This window comes from Kogia breviceps, chromosome 2, assembly GCF_026419965.1.
Source record: "Kogia breviceps isolate mKogBre1 chromosome 2, mKogBre1 haplotype 1, whole genome shotgun sequence".
NCBI lineage: Eukaryota > Metazoa > Chordata > Mammalia > Artiodactyla > Physeteridae > Kogia > Kogia breviceps.
This window is the reverse complement of record NC_081311.1, coordinates 164,901,337-164,921,114: the sequence shown is the minus strand read 5'-3', so window position 1 is coordinate 164,921,114 and position 19,778 is coordinate 164,901,337. Positions and strand designations below refer to the sequence as shown.

General features: G+C 37.6%; 1 protein-coding gene across 3 annotated transcripts in view; it reads right to left on the bottom strand.

Moving 5' to 3' along the window:
• The window catches only part of PLCL1 (phospholipase C like 1 (inactive)), a 364,454-nt gene that overhangs the window by 117,858 nt on the left and 226,818 nt on the right, over positions 1-19,778 (bottom strand). The window lies entirely within an intron of this gene.

Genomic DNA, 19,778 nt, shown 5'->3' with positions numbered 1-19,778 from the left:
TAAGTAGTTACTACATTCCCACAAAAGGAGGAAGTGGTGTTACCAGTACCCAAGGGCCAGAGTCATGGAAGAAGCTAGAACCATAGCAAGCCTGTTTTGCAGAAGCTGGAGCCACAAAGCAAAGACAACATAGCTGCAGACTCTCACCCATCTCCTAACAGTGCCTCACATTGGCCAGAATCGGAGCTGGGAAATAGGCAGCAGGGGTTGAACCCTCTGCCATGCAAAGAAGGGGAGTGGGAAACAAGGAACAAATCTGGTAGCAAAAAGGCCAAGAACCAGCTCATAAGCGAAATATACTCTATTATATTTAGTTCCCACAATAAATAAAAGATACTATCATTCTACATTGTAGGAAATTAAGTCTCAAGAGGACAAGTAACATACCTGGGGTCAAATGGTGCAGCCAAGATTTGAACCTTGATCTCTCCAACTCTAAACTTCTTCTTTCGCCTGCTTCACTGCTTTCTCTTGCCTGTAACTCTTCAGCTATAATATTTACACCATAATAGGGTATAGTCTCAAAGTGTAAACAAGAATGTTAAGTTTTCTTAACATTAGAATAAATTCATTATTTCTAAGTTTTTCTAATTAAGAAAGTAGTAACATCTATAAACCATAGACTCATGTTTATCATAAGCATTAAAACTGTAAAACTATGTTAACATTAGCAAGAGCAGGGTAAAGGGTATACAGGCTCTACCTGTACTATATTTACAATTTTTCTATAAAAATCATTGCAAAATTAAAAGTTTATTTTTTAAGACCCACTGAATGTTTAATGTCTCCATCGATATGGAGGAGCCGTGTGTTTGTTCCTCTTGCCGTCCCCTTTCCAATGACTTTCCAATTTCTCAGTCCCCTTTCCAATGACTTTGTTCATTGTTCAGAGCTTTCTTGTCATCCCTGATCCCTCTAATTGATTTCATTTTGTGTTCAAGCCAGGAAACTCCAGCAATGTGAACTTGAAAGAGACAGAACTCACTTAGCTTACTTTCTACTCTCTATATTGTGGTTGAAATGTTTCCCCTTCAAATAATTATACTGCATAGCACTTTCAAATGTAACTACTTGAAGAAAACCAATTTTAGAAAATCAAAAATAGCCCACAAAGGTGTTGACTGGGTAACAAACTGCTTCATCCAGGATCCTAGAAGCCTCTAAAGAGAGTTTCCAGATGTTCTTTAGCATATGAGAGAAAATAATGGAAGAATTAGAAAAGAAGAGGCAAGGAGAGCAAAATAGTATAAGACAGAGACTTTGGGGGGAGAAGGCCAGAGAGGAATTTTTAATTCCAGATCATTTCATACCAGCCAAATTGCTAAATGAATGATACCTGACATATGTAAGTCTTAATTTAAATACCACCATCTAAGTCAAAGGAATGTTATGAGACTTATATTTTAAAACCTTCTCACAGCACACATCAGACAAAACAATCTTTTAACTGTCTGCTTTAAACTAAAAGCGTTCTATTAAGTGTTTTCTTCTTTTCTTTTTATTACTCCCAAGTTTCCCAAAATAGTACCTTTGCTGGATATTCATTTCATACACTTAAAGATACCTTTTTTTTCTTTTCTTTCTTCTCCCCGCCCCCACCACTCCCTACAACCCACCACTTCCCAGGGATGCAAGAGAGATAAAGGATCTTTAAGCATCTACATATTAGTCATGTTACTGGATAATGGAAAGAGTTATTTTTACTTTTCTGGTAAAGTCTGTTTTCCTCAAGTCTCTTATTTCTTCCACATCTCACCTACCATTGTCTACATACAATAATAACCATCAAGAACAGAAGAAGAAAAACAAACAGGCCTTGAAGCCATTTCCATGGCCCTACTAGGCGAGGGTGAGCCAGAACACCTTCCATATCAGACTGAACACAACAGAAGGCAACTTTCAAATCACAAACCTCACCTCCTCACCCCTCCCTAACCAGTCCAGCCTGTGAGGCCACACACATCCAGGTGCTGGGGCATTCATCCTTGTCAAAGTCTTACTCACAGTTTTCATACAAGCTCTTCCAGGATGCAGTGACACTGTGGGTGATAGATGTGCCCAGCAACTCTTCATATCTACCAGTCTTCAGTTATAAAAAGACAGGTTTTCTTGGCACCCTCTTACTCTCTTCCCAGCAGAATCTTTCAAGCTCCCAGTCCATCATTACTAGCACAGGCCCACCCACTTTCATCGTTCAATGGAAAGTGCCATCTATTAACAATGGTGAAATCAGGGACGGTATGACCACCACACAGTAGTAAACTGGAGGTGCCAAGTTTCACTCAAAAGGCGTGAAAGATGCTGTGATTTACGGCAATCCTAATGAGCTGGAGATTCTGGACCTGTAAGCCCCTGCTGCTTCTGCAGCCTCTGCCAACTCTACTGCCACGTCCCGGGCTATTGGACAGCACCCCCTCCCCCTTAGGGGAATCTATGGTCAAACTGCATTGAAAGCTTTCCTGTGCCATCCACTTTTCTTTAAAAGGCAACACTCATCAGGAAAGTCCCTTTGGGGAAATGAGAGAAAGGGTCCTATCTTTGCTTTTTCACTTTTGCTCTATGACTGCTCTCCAAAGGATTCCCAACTAGCTCTATAGTGAAATAAAATCAGGAGGTAATTTTATTTATTTACTCTTTGCATCAGATATTCTTCTATGAAAGGTTTAGAGGAGAGAGCCAGAAAGCTTCGGGTGCTATTTGTTAAGAGAAAAGATTTACGCTGTTGTATTTGCGCACTTGATGTTCCTTCCCTCCAGGTATGCGATTTGTCATCAGTCACAACTAGGAGCAGACAAAACAACCCTGGTGACTCCCAAACCATGCAGAGGTGCTCATACCACTTGACCTCCCTGCTTTACTTCAGGTAATTCTTCTGAGCACTAAACACTCAACCCTGTAATGGAATGGATCACAGAAACCAGGCTGACCAAAATGGCACCTTAGTTCCTTTATGTTCTGCCCCCACCCACCTGCTCCTCTCCCCACCCTTCTTGCTACTCAACTAGTGTTCTAACTCTAGACATAAACCATTCACTCCATCCAAGCTCTTCTTCCACATGAACCATGCTTGTTCAACTCCTAACGTCGCCATCTTGTTCCTCTATCAAACCAAATTCATACTCTTCTCAGAAACTGAGATTAAGTGCAATATTCTCCACGAAGTTTTTCCCAGCTAATCCAGGCCACCACATTGACCTCTCCTTTCTTTTGATTCTTATGGCATTTGGTATTTGGTACAGTGTGACGAAATGATTCCACTCTACAAGGTTCTTAATCTGCCAACATGCACATGGAAGATTTATGCAAAGTGAATGGGTACTGCACTCTCTGAATTCCATCCCCCTGCCCTGTAACAGCCATTTCAATATAGAGAAGAAACACCCCACTGTTTAAAGCTAGGACCTGCTTTTTTCTAATGCAAGAAAGTCAAGGTACAAGACCAAATGCAAATGAAACAAATTAGAGATACAACATGTTGTGTTGCTCGTGTGTGGTGCATGTAGTTTCACACCACCTTATAATTGCTTCTAGTGCCCCTTCCAAGTTCACCTTTCTCCCTACATACGTTCAGTTGTGTGCCAGGTTATTTCTCTCAACTCCATTTAGTTCTTGAACATAGAGATTCACTATGTTTTGAGCCCAAGGCTCCCCATCTGTGTTATTGAAATTAGTTTCTGCAGAAGCAGTTATGGGGGTATCGCTATACATCAATCACAGAACTATCCTAAAGTAACTGCCTCTTTCCTAGCCTATATGCAACAAAGCCTAGTTCAGCATACTTTCTGACTGTACGATTCTGGAAAAGCCCCAGACTCCTTAAGAACTCTGGATAATCTACATCCCACCGTATAACTGTGTGGCAAAAAGCTGGCGCTCCCATTTCTAAGTTATAAAGTCAAAAAAGTATCTCATATATTAGTGTCCTCACACTGTACTTTTGAGAACTCTGGCTCTGACCAGATTGAAATAACTTTCAATTCATATACATTTATGATACAGAATATCAGAGATCTTTTTTTTGCTACTATCACGCAATTAGTCCTTGATTATAAAGTGTTATATTTTTCTCTGGTTATTTCATTTACATATGTCTTGTCTGAAGAATTCTCCAAGGGAGTGAACAGGTTTTTCACTTCTTTTCTGTCTCCCTTAGCATCTTGGTAATTTGATTCTATATCGAGATGTAAAGAAATTGTATGCTATCAGGTTTAAAGAATACTAGAAGGGAAGGCCCTAGTTTGACTTAAACTAGGAGCTGACAAACTTTTTCAGTAAAAAGCTAGTCAATATTTTAAGCTTTTGGTCCATATAGCTTCTGTTGAAACTACTTAACTCTGCCATTGTTGTGTGAAAGCAGCCATAAATAATATGTAAATAAATGAATGTGGCTGTGTCCCAATAAAACTTTATTTATAAAAACAGGGGACAGGTTATACTAGGCCTACAGGCCATAGTTTGTCAACCTCAAACTTAAGCTGTGAAAACATCAAAAAAGACAAATGATACATTAGCACTCCACCAGTCAACACTGTAATTCAAACTCAACTCCACAAGAAGTTTTTGATTGCTAATTAAATTGAAATTAAGAGTGGTAAGATATATATACCTCAGTGAAGATCTCTATCAAATCAAGTGGTACACCTGTGCCCTGGCGGGGCTCACTTCCAAGATTTTTGTGCCCCTTTACATCCCACCTCATCCCTGAGTATTTTATTCCAGAGATAACTGCAGCTAAACTCAATGAGGCACTTTTGTACTATTACTGACAATTTTCATTTGTTTTTATGCTTCATTTAAGTCCAAATAAATCAGTTCTTAAGCAAATGCCTATGCATTAAAAATTAACAGTTGCGTCCTTGGCAGACCCACTGATTTCTGGCAATTAAAATTCTTTACTCCAGAATGCATATCCATGAATATCTTCCCCCTTCTCTCCCACTCCTAGTTACTTCTCAAGTGCTTGTGTTAAATATAAGTCAAAGCAAAATAATTATTCCTTTTGTCCTCAATTTCAAAATGGAAATTCTATAAAGCAAGATGAACTGACACACCAAATATTTCCACAGTTAAAAAAACAGTGAAAGTATCCTATGTAATAAAAATTAGGACAACATATCCAAATTACAAATGGTTTAACTTTCCACCTAAAATAATGTAATATGTTTCATATTCTCTACATTCCTAAGATTCATAACCCTCAAAAAACTACAGTATTAAATAAAGCTCAATAAACACAGGAAAATTAAAGCAAATCTGACTTGAATAGTCAGTTGATTCACTCTAATGAACATTTGATTTCCACTAGAAAGCGTAATGCAAAAAACCATACATAAATGTTAAAAGGAAAATAATCTGACAACATGAAAAGACTGATCACCCAAAATTAACCCCTATATTTTGGGCTGTAAGTAAACAATTAAAACCAAGGTAGAAAACTAAATTTTACCTATACTTAGAGTTAATCCTAAAAAGAATTTAGTATAATTCGTAATAGAGTTAAAGCTTATCATCTAAAGATCACAGGCAATGGGGACTATACTCAGTGCAACCACATTTTTCTGAGTAGAAAGTTAGTGGAGGTTGCAAAATAGCCAGCCTTTCTATTTCCCACAGAAATTAAGCTTTCTGCTAACTCTTACATTGTGTGCTACCTCCTTAACCCTTTCTTGCTGACTTTAGAGAGTTTTCAGAAAATGAAACTACAATTAGAAGTGAATTGACCTACTGAAGTAGGAAACAAAGGTATGTTTAATGATTCAAGTTTCCAAAAAAAACCCCACCAAAAAACAAGCAAATAGTGGTATTCTCCAGGAAGTTGGAGCAATTTTTACTTCTTTTCTCCTTTTCTCTATTTTTCAAATTTTCTGCCATTACAATGCCTTACTTTTACAAATCAGAAGAAAATAAGAGTGTAAAGACCTACTAAGGTCCTCACAATTTGCATCTATCACTTTTATCCCTTATTATTTATATGTAGTTTTTATATAATAAAACTGGTGCTATAACACATATATGAAAATCAGTCCCAATATACAGAAACGACCCCTTCATAAGTTAATATAAACTTGAGTTTCACAGGATTCCTCCTGAGCTGACAGCAAAGTTCCGTATATAGTTCAATTACAGTGTGGACGTAACACCAGTTAGGGTCTCATGCAAAACGCCATCTGCTAGCTCATTAGTGTGCTTTTTAAGGACTTTTAAAAATATTGTCCTTCTTAGAGATTACTAGGAGAAGCCACTGTGAATGGATGGCAGGTTTCAGCCACACTGTCAGAAACTCAAGGCTGAGTCCAGCAAGTCTATAGCTGAATGTGTGGAAGGGTAAAATACTGCCAGAACTGGCATGTCAGTGCTTTTTATCTCATATTTAGGAAGTCTTACCAAAGTGACATAAAGCTTATTAGATATGTGCCTAACTAATACTCAGCCAAAATTGTATTTCTAAGTAAATAATACACCAGTATACTTTGAGGAAATGGCATGTCATTTCACCCAAGTGTTTTTTTGCCAAAAAAAAAATTTTTTTTTGAAATCTCTGTTTCTAACAAGCCACTGTGTCCAAGTACTAACGGGCAATGCCTGGGCCTATCCATCTCAAGGTCCTGCTCCACATCCAAGACCTGCATTTATTCTTCTCAGGTCAGAACCCCTTTCTCCGCCACTTCCCCCACCACACCTTCCAGATCTGTTCTCTATCCTCTGGACGGTCTTCCTGCTTCCTGGCACACTAGACTTCTCGTCCTCCTCCCTCCCCAGGAACATTGTTCTACACTCTCTCACCTTTGCTACTCCCCATGAAATCTCCACCTGATGCTGGGTCTCCTTCTCAGTTCCCGGTTCTCTGCTAAGGACCTACCTGAGGAAGACACAAAATCACACACCCTTGCCCTTGACAAGGATTGTTGCCATCTCACCTAGGTTAGGCCACCTGATCTTTGCACAGATGTCTCATTAACACACATCCTCACAATAGCTGCTCCAGAGTTAATCCCTCCCAAGGCTCCCTCGTCACTTCTCCCCACCACCATCCCAGCTGCTAACACCTGACTTCATCTACCCTGTGGAGACAGACACACCCAAGTATGTTTGCTTCCAGCTACTAGTTTCCACAGCTCCTTTGTCATCCTTGTGTCCAACTTCAGAGGAGCATCTGAACCTCCCTAAAAATAAAATCTGTCTCCAACATCACCGATAGGCTTACTTTGCTGCGTGTTTGGACCTTTCCCCTAACTGCTTCCTTCTCGGTTTTCAACCTTTTTAAAACCATCTTTTGCTAAGTCTAAGTGCTAAGAATCAGCACTTCTCAATCTCCAACTCCTTCAATGCATGCTCTTCCTTTACCACCTTCAGTTTCTACTCCCTTCCCTTCCCACTTACTACCCCATCTTCTTCTCAGATCTGGGCAGCTGATACGTGGCTCTCAAGTCTGCAGAAACTCCTCTCTTGGAAATGATTGGTGTCCTGCTTTTACCAGATTCACTTCTCTCCTCAGTCCTCATGTTCCTTGACCTTTCTATGTGCCCTTTGCTTTGATGGCATTGTACCGTATTTAATCTTCAAACCCTGTATTATCTCCTTTCTCTGTCTCCATGTTTATACTACTGACCTCTGTGCTTCCTCTCACCTCATAATAGGAGATATTGTCTAATGTTTTTCTCACTGTCCACGTCCAAGGTCATAGGCATCCTAGAGACTCCCTTGAATTCAAATGTTCTATTTCTAAACTGTTTACAGAACATTTCCACCTGGATGTCCCATCACCATCCAAAACTCAACATGCCTTAAAAGTGAATTCATTTTTATCATATTTGCATATTCTCAAAGCAGTATGGCTATCCCACTAATTTTCCTGTTTAGAAACTCTGAAGTTATGTGGCTTCTTCTCAGAGATGTCTGCCTCCCTCCTATTCCCCTTGCCATAAATCTTGTCCTGAACTTCTTCACCCCAGCCCTATGTTGCTAGGACAACCACCTCAATTTTTACCCTCTTCCAATTCACCTTGCCCACTATTACAGATTAGCCTTCTTAAAATAATGTTAAAACACTGCAAATAACTTTAAAAAACCATGACTTGGAGTGTTATACAACACATATAACATAAACAGAGGTTGATTTTTCTCACATAGCAGGAAGCCAGGAAGCAGGCATCTCTTGGTATAGATATAGCAGTTTGGTGGTGTCAGAGACAACACTCTTAGCCTTTTCTTTGTGGTAGCAAAGTTGCCATATGGCTCTAGACTTTACATCTTCATTCGAGGCAGGAAAGAGGGGTAAAGGAAGTCCCTGCATGTTATCATAAACATGTTATCATATTAAAAACAGAACTTTTCCATAAATGCCATCAACTGTCTTCAGCTTGGCCAGAATGAGGTCATAGGGCTCTTCTACCTGCAAAGGAGGCTGGGAAAGTAGGAAATAGAATTGTCATGAGTGGATTAGACCAATCATGACCCATCATTTGAGGACAGGCATAAAATTGAGATTCACTTATCAAAGAAGGGGGGTGCCCAAATTTATATTTTCTTTCCTACTGCATATTAAGCCTGTTCTCTGGTCAACCTGGTCTCTTCTCTCAGGGTCCCAAACATGGCATGCTCACCTTCACCTTTTTACCTTTGCTCCCTTTATCTGGAACATTTTTCCTCCACTTCTCTCTACTTGCCAACTCCTATTCATCCTTTGTGGCTCTGCTCATATCCCATCTACTCCATGACACATGGAGCCCATAATGATTTCTTCCTTGAATGAACACTTTTATTCATTCATTTATTCATTCATTCATCCATATTCAGTATTTACTTACATGTGGTTCCTATGGTGAGTACTATTCAGTTGAACATTTAATTCTTGTTCTTTGTTTCCTCTGACTTGGCTTCATTTCTCTTCAAATACTATACCCTACACAGAAACATGAACTGTGCCTCAGATTTCTTTTGTTATGCCTGCTTTCCTTGCATAGTGCTGAAAACATGATATATGCTTAGTAAATTACTGACTGACTGAAAAATTCTATAATTGCCTAGAAAGAACAATACATGAATTACTGAATGTAAAACAAAACAAAACAAAACACTGTGGTTGAGACTTTGAGAATAGTACATTACCTACTTATTTCAGTGAAAATATACTCCACAAGACAAGAAAATAACAATGATTATATTTGCATTTCAGTGGTGAATCTATTTCCTTTGAAAAGCTTAAAAGACCAGCAAAGCTAAGCACAATTCAAAATTGTCAAGTAGAGAAGCAGTCTGCAGACATTTCAGATCTAAGGGTTAGTCTCCTAAACCATCCCCTTAGGCAGAAAAAAAAGTCAAGTGATTTCTTTTAGAGAGATGCTGATCTATATGGGGATTAAGAGATCTCCGACTAACCCTGCTGTCAGCCACAGAGCAGCTTTCGAAGTGTACTAAGAAGATTTCAAACTGGGAGCAACTTATGCAAGAGACATAATTTCCCAACCCCACACCAACCAGGTTTTTAAACAGTCCTTATAATTTGCCTGTTGTCCTTTCCTTGTCCTATTTACTGCGTAGATAACTTAAAACCTATGGGGACATGTTTTCTCACCACCCATCATGGAGCCTGCAGAATAGAAAGCTGTGCAACATTTGCCTCATCCTTCTTGGGCCAGAATGGGGACAGCCTCTCAGAAGTTGGGAAGAGAAAATAGTTCATAGAAAGGTTCATAAACCTCCTCAGGTCCTTGCCAGAAACAAATTCCACCCCCAGAGAGCTGTAGCCTGGAAGTACTGCACCATTGCCAGGTACTAGGTTTCTCTCTGTATCTCCTCTGTCTCCTCCAGGACAAGGAAGACCAACAATAGGCCTTAGGGCAAAGCTGAAAAGAGGCCTCCTTTCCCTACTTCCTTTGCTCTCAACACCACATGATAGTATTACAATGGTTGCATTCTCAAAGAGAGAAAAAGCTGCAAATATTAACTTCTGTGAAATAATCACTAAAAGGCACTACTATGCTGATTGCCCAAAATGCAAAGCCCAAAAGCCAATTTTTCAAATGAGCCTATGCTCACCTGATAAGAATTCTGTCACATTTTGCCTATATTTGCCCCTAAATTCCTCACCTAGCCCCCAATGCTGGGAACATCAGCATGTTTTGTGACTTCTACTACAAAATATGATTTTAAAAAGTGGGCTTCCCTGGTGGTGCAGTGGTTGAGAATCCACCTGCCAATGCAGGGGACACGGGTTTGAACCCTGGTTCTGGGAAGATCCCACATGCCACGGAGCACCTAAGCCCATGCGCCACAGCTACTGAGCCTGCATGCTGCAAATACCGAAACCTGCGCGCCTAGAGCCTGTGCTCTGCAACAAGAGAAGCCACCGCAGAGAAACCTAAACGCCACAATGAAGAGTAGCCCCTGCTCACGGCAACTAGAGAAAGACCGCACACAGCAATAAAGACCGCACACAGCAATGAAGACCCAATGCAGCCAAAAATAAATAAATAAAATTTTTTTGAGCTCATGGAACATTCTCCAGGATTGATCATATATTGGGTCACAAATCTAGCCTTGTCAAATTTAAGAAAATTGAAATCGTATCAAGTATCTTTTCCGACCACAACGCTATGAGACTAGATATCAATTATAGGAAAAGATCTGTAAAAAATACAAACACATGGAAGCTAAACAATACACTACTTAATAACGAAGTGATCACTGAAGAAATCAAAGAGGAAATCAAAAAATACTTAGAAACAAATGACAATGGAGACACAACGACCCAAAACCTATGGGATACAGCAAAAGCAGTTCTAAGAGGCAAGTTTATAGCAATACAATCATACCTTAAGAAACAGGAAACATCTCGAATAAACAACCTAACTTTGCACTTAAAGCAATTAGAGAAAGAAGAACAATAAAATTTTTTTTAAAATTCAAAAAAGTAAGTACCCCTGCAAGAAATATTATTGCAAGTATTACTTTTGGATCTGGATACTGAGCACTATTTAGGACACAATTTATTGTCCTATTTAGGACACAATGTTCATATCTGATCCATTCCCTCTCCCCAACTCCAATTTCAATGTCACCCCCATGTTTTTTACTTGGACAAAGACATATGTTTGCCCATTCTAGCAAATAACTTAGGTTCTCCATTTCAATCACAAGTTTATATGGTACACTATATACATTTTCGAGAAAGTAGCAACTAAAAGTTGAGCAAACTTTCAGAAAATTCTCTCATTTATCTTAATATCTCTAGTTCTTAGCAGTTAACTGACCCATAGATGTTAACTGAATGAGCGATGTGATTGCATATTGAAAATAATCTACTTTTCCTAACATAATAAAAGCTCCCACAATAAAGCACTCTGAAAGTGCTGTATTGTAATCCTGTAAATTGACCCTAAAGAAGCAAAAAATAATCAGGTAACCATGACAAAATGATCAGAAACATGAAAACCCCCCAAGAAAAAGGTTTAAGAATTCAATTACAATAGCACAAAAATAGAGGTCATCCCTCCTTCATGAGACTTAGAAAATAAACAAAACATTCCATGTAGGTATACCAAGAAACAAGAAAAGATTCCATCACTGCTATAATAAACAAATCCTGTGAAGTAATTATGTATCGATTCCACAAGGGGAAAATTGAAAATTACTTCACTGACTAGAGGAATAAGATTTCAACATAACATCAAGAAAGCTCCCTAAAATGTCTATGGGCGTTGATAGCAAATAATCCATGCTGCTTAGCATAAAGTATGGGCAGATAGGTCACTAGAATTTAGAATAATTTTTTCATGTTGAATCTAAAACAACTACAAGCAGATCCCAAAAACATTCATGCCAACTAGTCCACTTCTTGAGAGTGAAAAGCTATGCCTTTGCACCTATTCAATTCCACCTTCCCCCTTTGTCCCACTACATCCTGACCAGTTTACCCTCCAAAAAATGTACAAAGGATCTGTCAAAATGAAGCACACTGGAGTTTTTTAAAGCATTCTTTCAATAACTGCCTTAATACAAGGGCTTTCAATGTTTTAAAAAAGCAATATTGCACTGGATGGAAATATCCTTTTCATATTCAAATACCAGCTTAATATGCAGCTTGACAAATTGCTATCTTATAGCTCTGCTTCTGGTATTTGTGAAAATAAAAAAAATAAAAATTGAGTGAATTCCAAATTTCTCTGTGTCCCTTTTTTTTTCTTTAATGAAAGGATTAGGCACTATGTTTTTCTTTTTGTTCTGTTCTCTACATAACAAAAGCATTTCCTTGTTTCGCTGCTTTTATAAACTACAGATCTCTGTACAAATACAGTCTAGTCTTAAATAAACCTGAGAAATGATTGTTGTGTTATTCATTTCAAAAGAAAAACCTGGTCCACAATAAAACAGTTGTGTTGTTTACACAGCACATATGTGTACAGATCCCCCAAATTCTTAAATAGCAAATATAACATTAACCTTAAATCTTAGGCAGCCATGGCATAAGAGAACCCAGAGAGAAATCAAACATTATTTACTGCACATTCTTCAAGAACTTTTACTACAAAATAATATAGAAAAAGTACATTAGTAATAAATAAAATTTGTTCCCAGCCACAAAATCAAAAGCAGAGGACTGGACTCAGAAGGATGCATATGTGTATATGTATGGGCTCCTCTCAGACAAAAATTAGAAGTTTAACAGCATTACGGGCACTAAGCAATTCCATGGATTTATAATAAAACCAAAAGCATGAAGGCAGCAAGTCAAGGGGGGCAAAGGTTCTAAAGACAACTGATCCTGGCTCAAGAGACATGGACAAAATCTGTGTTGAATATTTAAAAACATACCACAGAGAAATATATACACTTCCCTTTGTGAAGTCTCCTCTTCAATTCTCTCTCACTAGAACACAAGCCCTTTTATCTGACACCCACAGGGCCTGTAATTAGTCACTTAATCAAAAAATTCAGTAAAAGCAGGAAATAATAAAAATTGATATATATGTACCTTAGATATTTTGTTTAAATGTAAGGTTGTCAGAATGAACCCACTAATTCAAGTTATACAGTCAATCTTTCTGGAGTAATGATACATTGCAGTTTCTTTAAATTGCATTAACAACATAAAAGAAACTTGCAAAGCAATCTACACATGAAATACTTTATTTTTTCCCAAATCTTTGATAGTTTCCCTGCTCTCATTTAATTTAACAACATTTTCAGCAATTCTTCTTGACTGTGTCTTTCCAAAGCATTCAGTTTATTTTTCAAAGAAACAATAACTCCTTATATTTGCACTCACAAGTCACAGGATTATGTAATATTTAATTAAGTTATGCAATTGTAATTACAAGTACAAATGGAATAAACAGGTTTTGGAAACAACTCAGTTGACTCTTTGTAAGCATACAACTCAAGTGATAGGAGAGCATGTTAGAGAAAAGACTGTCAATCCCAAATTTTAGGAAGGGAATGCTGAGTGTCAATTAAGTGGATGTTGGTTAAGAAAGCTTCTTCTATAATCTCTAAAGAAGAGATTTTTAAAGTATGGCCTAAGGAAAATTAATTTCAAGAGTGAGGTGAAAAAAAAGGACTCTGTGGTCAACTAATTTTGGGAAATGCAGGGTCAAAGCTAAGCAGGTTCCTTTATTGCAGGACATAGACCTCTAAATAGCTAACGTGCATTTTTAGTTTCCAAAATGGCTCTATAGAATGCAGTGTTTTCCCAATGCATTTGATCACGGACTTTGTTTTCATCGAGAACCTCTTGGAGCTGTAATTCCTGGGTATGTCCTGGTGCTTACACCACCTCCTCCTCCCCCAATTCCACTGCAACTTGTATAATTTACTTTTTAAGACTTCAGCATGGACCGCGTGGTATTCTGTGCATGTTACTTAGTTCAGTTTTTAACTCTAGGGGCAGTAGTTTGCCTTAAACAAGACTCCACATTCAGCCCGTATCTTATCGGAAAGGTGACACTCCAGAAGCAACCACCACTTCCATTCTCCCTATTTTCAGGGCAGTATAAGTACTTCATTATCCATATTAACACCTAAGACTTTAATCGTCAGTATAACAAATGTTAGCTAGTATTTTAATTGGTGAAACTAGTGGCTTACTAATTACTGTGAAGAAGTTAGAAATGGGCTCTCATAAGTAAAATTAAAAATGGTCAAGAATATGTGGAGTAGCAAACATACTTTAGAGACACTCTCCCCTCTAGTGTGAACGGAATATAAGAATCCAGAAAGGCTCTCCCCATGGAGGTGAGCTTGACGTTTGATCTCTAAATGGCCCTGAATCTACCTGTTAGTTTAAAAGGATTTGGAGTTACCTGATAGTTGTGAAAAGGATAACAGAATTCATCCTCTAAATGTTGCCCTGTCTGCCTTGAAGGAACCTTTATGCAAGGTAATAGAGCTGGGACTTCCTAACAAGTTCTAAAACAAGCTATATAAACTTTTTTTTGCTTGCTTGCTAGTAAGTGTTTACTTAATAAATGCTTCTGTGAGCAGCAGTCATTAGTCAGAGACTTGCTTTTATTATAATATAGTAGCAAATTTGGGGGTAGTAGATAATACTCACTTACCTCAAATCTCTTCTGAATTATGAACCAAGGGGGAGAAAAGTAAACAGCAAAACAAACATAACAAAAAAACCTAAAGGCTGTGCTTGACCATCAACTTAACATTAATTCTCAACACTTTTCTCCAAGGCAGAAGAAGAAATTATCTACCAATCTATCCTATGATATAAGAGGAGGGCCCCAAAGTCTTATTAACCCCCAACAGATTCCCTTTTACCTGTTTCCCAGACAGAGAGCACCTTCTTACCTATCTGGATTTTACCAACAGCAATTTTTAAAATGCACTCACATGAGCTGACAGGGAAACATGATTCTGGGGAATTTCTCTAGCTCTCATCTTGATATAAACTGATATAAAATAAGTTAAGCGTTTCCTTAGAAAGTCTGAAGAATCTAAATAGATGGGGTAAGATATTAATCCAATACTGGGAAAGCAGGGTATTTCCTGATCTTAGATGCTCAGGCACATGGCAGGATAAGCAGAGAGAAGGCCAGCTTAAGAACAGATTTGACATAATTTTGAGCTGAAAGTTGTGGATCGAAAAACTGGGTGGGGAAGAATCAGGAAGAGCAAATCTAATAATATTAAAGCGAAAAGGATCCATTGATGATTCTTTCCTCAAACAACCATTACTATAGTAGTTGACAAAAGATGGTTTTCATTCAATCATTCCTTTTACATTTATTTTTTGGAATTCTATTCTAAAAAATAATTTCTCCTTCTTATTTATTTGAGTATGGACTCATAGATCCTTATTTTCTTCTGTTACTACCATTTATTGTTATGTTCAGTGGGAAGTTAGCCCTTCAAGCTGGTTCTTGGGTCCTTTTGACATATCTCCGTGATTCTTGGCTCACTTCCTTATTTTCTGGCAAAACAAGCTGTTCCAGGCTGATCTTGTTCTACTCCTACCCCAGCAAGGAAGATTTGATTGATTTTTGTTGAAGAATGGTGTTTAGAAAACAAGATAGGATACTAACTGTGCTCATTGTTACCGTTATCGTTTCTTCTTTATCCTCAAAATGGATAGAGCTAGAAGGATGGGTAGATGGATAGATAGGTAGATAGATGGATAAAGATAGAATCTATATCTATATAGATATAAAAACCATGAGTTCATACTGATATCTCCAATCCCAATCCAATACCACATGGGTTCATTTTAGGTTTCTACCTTTCATTTTAGGCTTCTACCTTTGTACCTTTGTTTGCTATAACAAACTAGTTATTAATTATAAGAGGAAAAGAATAATTTTACAGTGCAGAAATATGACAGACACCTCACTAAGTGACCACAAATAATAGCACAAGTTATCTCGTGCCCCTGATATGAGACATTAAATAGGGCATAACATCGTTTCTGTGGTATTTCTGCCAAAAATATATAATCTAAATCTAATCACTAGGAAACATCAGAGGAACCCAAAATAACTGGCCTGTACACTTCAAAAATGTCAAGGTCATGAAAAACAAAGAAACACTGAAGAACTGCTCCAAGTTAAAAAAGACTACAGAAAATTAGAGTAAAATGCAACTTGTGATCCTAGACTGCATTCCTAGACCACAAACATTGTTTTGGTTTTTTTCCCCTTTGTTATAAGGGGCATTAGTGGAACAACTGGCAAAATCTGAACCAAGTCTTTAAGTTAGATAATAGTATTGTTAATGTTAATTTTTATATTTCGATAATTGTGGCTCTACAAGAGAATGTTCTTGTTTTTAGAAATAGACACTGAGATATAAAGGGACATTTCAGAAAAGTATATTCCATACACAATGTTATGGGATAGGGGGTGGGTGTGGAGAGGAGGCTCCTAGGTGATTCTGATGCATGGCAAGCCAGACAAAGAATATAAAAAAGAGGGCTGGGAACAGAATCATAGGAAGTAGCCAGCTTGAGTGGGTGGAGACTGGGACTTAGAAAGACAGAAGAAGTTGCAATAAATCATGGAAAAGGAGAATCAGGAAAGTTAAGAAAGAGAGTGTCAAACAGGAGGAGAGATGTGTGATTTTCATTGTTGCACAAAGGTAAACAAGATGAGGTTGGATAAAGAGTTATAGGTTTTGGTGGACTCTAAAATGACACAAATGAACCTATCTATGAAACAGAAACATAATCAGGGATATGAGAATAGACTGGTGGTTGCCAAGGGGAAGGGGGAAAGGAGAGGGTTGGATTGGGATTTTAGGATTAGCAGATGCAAACTGGTATGTATAGAATGGATAAACAGCAAGGTCCTACTGTATAGCACAGGAAACTATATTCAATATCCTGTGATAAACTATAATGGTAAAGAATATGAAAAAGAATCTATATAGGTATAACTGAGTCACTTTGATGTACAGTAGTAATTAACACAACATTGTAAATCAACTATACTTCAATAAAAAACAAATTTTAGAAAGTTACAGGTTTTGGCAGTTTGGCCATAGGGTACTCATTCAACAACATGAATATTGTAAATATGTGAAGTGTGGGTATGCATCATGAAAATACAGAAACTCAGATGCTGTCCTCAAGGGGCTTGCATTGTACTGGTTCCTATGGGAAAACAGTACGAGTAAACTCTGTCTCATTTGAGAACACCTGGTATCTCCAAATCTCCATCTTCAATGTAGCCTTCTTGACGCTAGCTAGTTCCGGACCCCTCTATCTGGGTTCCCTTAGGTGAAGGGACAATTCTTTGGAAACTGTGGCTCTCTCTGCAGCAGGGAATGAGAGCCTTTGTGGGGAGACCCTGCATTCACCGAAGTTATTTCAGATGACTAGGTTTAATTAAGATAAGGCCTTAGAAAGATGCTCGTGCAGCCTCCTGATACTTTTGCTCCTGATTTGGTGCTAAGTGCACCAAAGAGTCTTCAGTGCTTCTCTGATTGCATTTTATCTTTGAGGTTCAGATTCTAGGTTTGTCCTCGTCATTAAAATTATTCTTTTGTTCTCCATTAGCAAGAATTAAATTTTACCTATTCTACAATAAAACACATTTTCAACTTGGCCCAGAAGCTGAGAAGAATGGTGACACTGTTCTTTGCATGCTGCCTGATGACTCTATATTTATTTGATTTTGTAAAGTTTAGGACACTTGAGCTAGTGATCCTTGAGCAGCAAACCCAAAGTCCCAGTTCTTAGCTTTTAAGCAGATACTCCAAAGATGATTCCCAGTTTCCTACTAGAGCAATGTAGGTCAGAAGGAGGGGTTGAATAAACACAGGCATTTGACTTTGTTGTCCAGATAATAATAATTGATGATAACAAGTAATATTTTACAGTTTACAAAGCTCTTTCAAGTGTGTTCTTATTTGATCTTACAACCTTGTAGTAACCTGAATAAATAAATTTTCAAATCAAAAGCCACTGAAAAAAGTGATTTTTGTTTCCAGATTCCTTTATCTCCATAAAACAGCCTGTGTTGGAAGAGGCTAGCGTACCAGTTTAAGCCCCCAAACCAGGAAATCCACCCATAAATTAGATTAGGAAATGCAATAATCTAAAGAAAGGGATGTTAATCAACTAATGAGGTGATTCACCTGAAGCTTAGCACATTATTTATTTTAATATAATAGCAAACTAATCTGGCTATTTGGTTTCCTGCACACTCCTTTGCCTTCATGAAAGCTAAAGACAGACAGGGTCCTACTTTATCTTTCTGGGGCAATCTCCTGCCACTGATAACACCGAAGCTTTAATTAAAATGACAATTAACATAGGGATTGGAAGGAGTTTGCTTTTTTTTTTATATCTCATTTACTTTGAGCCTGCTTTAGAAATGTTAATGCCAGAGTGTTTGCCTAGTACAGCCCTATCTCAGAGAAAAACTTCCAAATATTTAAAGGCTGACTTCTTTTGGCTTTTGGTTTAAAGAAAGGCAGAAAAGAAAAGCAACTGATAGATTTTCACAGTCTGTTAGCACACAGACAGATTTGTTCTCAGAAAATGATTAGTTTTTTGGAGACATATGTGATAAAACTGTCATAGAGATCACAAAGAAATTTTTAGTCATTAACTTTTCTTTTTCTCCAAGGAAGAGAATCAATATTTTATATCTCTCTAAATATACATGCAGAAATAAGCTTCAATTCCACTAAATTTTACAGACTCATTCTACATACCCAAAGAACGAAAGATAACCTATGTCTATAGGTACCATCCTTGCATAACAATGCTATGGGATTTGTGCTCTCAAATTATTTTTGATACAATAATTATCAGTTTCTGATTGTCACCCAACATATTGAGAGGCACAAAATTAATAATAAGTTAAATATTCAATCATTTGTGACTCAAATATTTACCGAGGACTATGAAATGAAAACAAAACAAAACCGCAAAGAGCCTCCAATTCAATAGGGGGAAACAAGACATACATATGAATAACAATAATATAAAACCAAAAGTGATGTGCAAGAAGAGATAAAAAGTACCACTGGATGGTTATCTTATAGTCAATAAATGCAAAACCTCACCCCTTCCTTTTTATTAGTTTAAAAAAATTTTTTAATTGGGGTATAGTTGCTTTACAATGTTGTGTTAGTTTCAACTAACAGTGAAATGGAGTTCCCTGTGCTGTACAGCAGGTTCTCATTAGTTATCTATTTTATACATATTAGTGTATACATGTCAATCCCAGTCTCCCAATTCTTCCCACCCACCCTCTTTTCCCCCTTGGTGTCCATACATTTGTTCTCTACATCTGTGTCTCTATTTCTGCCTTGCAAAACAGTTCATCTGTACCATTTTTCTAGATTCCACATATATGTGTTAATATACAATATCAGTTTTTCTCTTTCTGGCTTACTTCGCTCTGTATGACAGTCTCTAGGTCCATCCACATCTCTACAAATGACCCAATTTCATTCTTTTTTATGGCTGAGTAATATTCCATTGTATATATGTACCACATCTTCTTTAACCATTCGTCTGTCGATGGACATTTAGGTAGCTTCTATGACCTGGCTATTGTAAATAGTGCTGCAATGAACATTGGTCACCCCTTCCTTTTTGGCTGATATTTCTACATAAAGTAGATATCATAATTTAAAAACAATCAATTATAATACTGAAAATGTTGTTTTAAACTAAATACCCACTTACTCAAAAGATTCTGATAACCCCAACCCAGGAGATGAGACAAGTCCCAAATCGCTCTCTTGGTTCACCATGTAAAACCAAATTATATTTTTTTAATTTAATAATTACACAATCACAAAAAGCAGAAAATATTTAT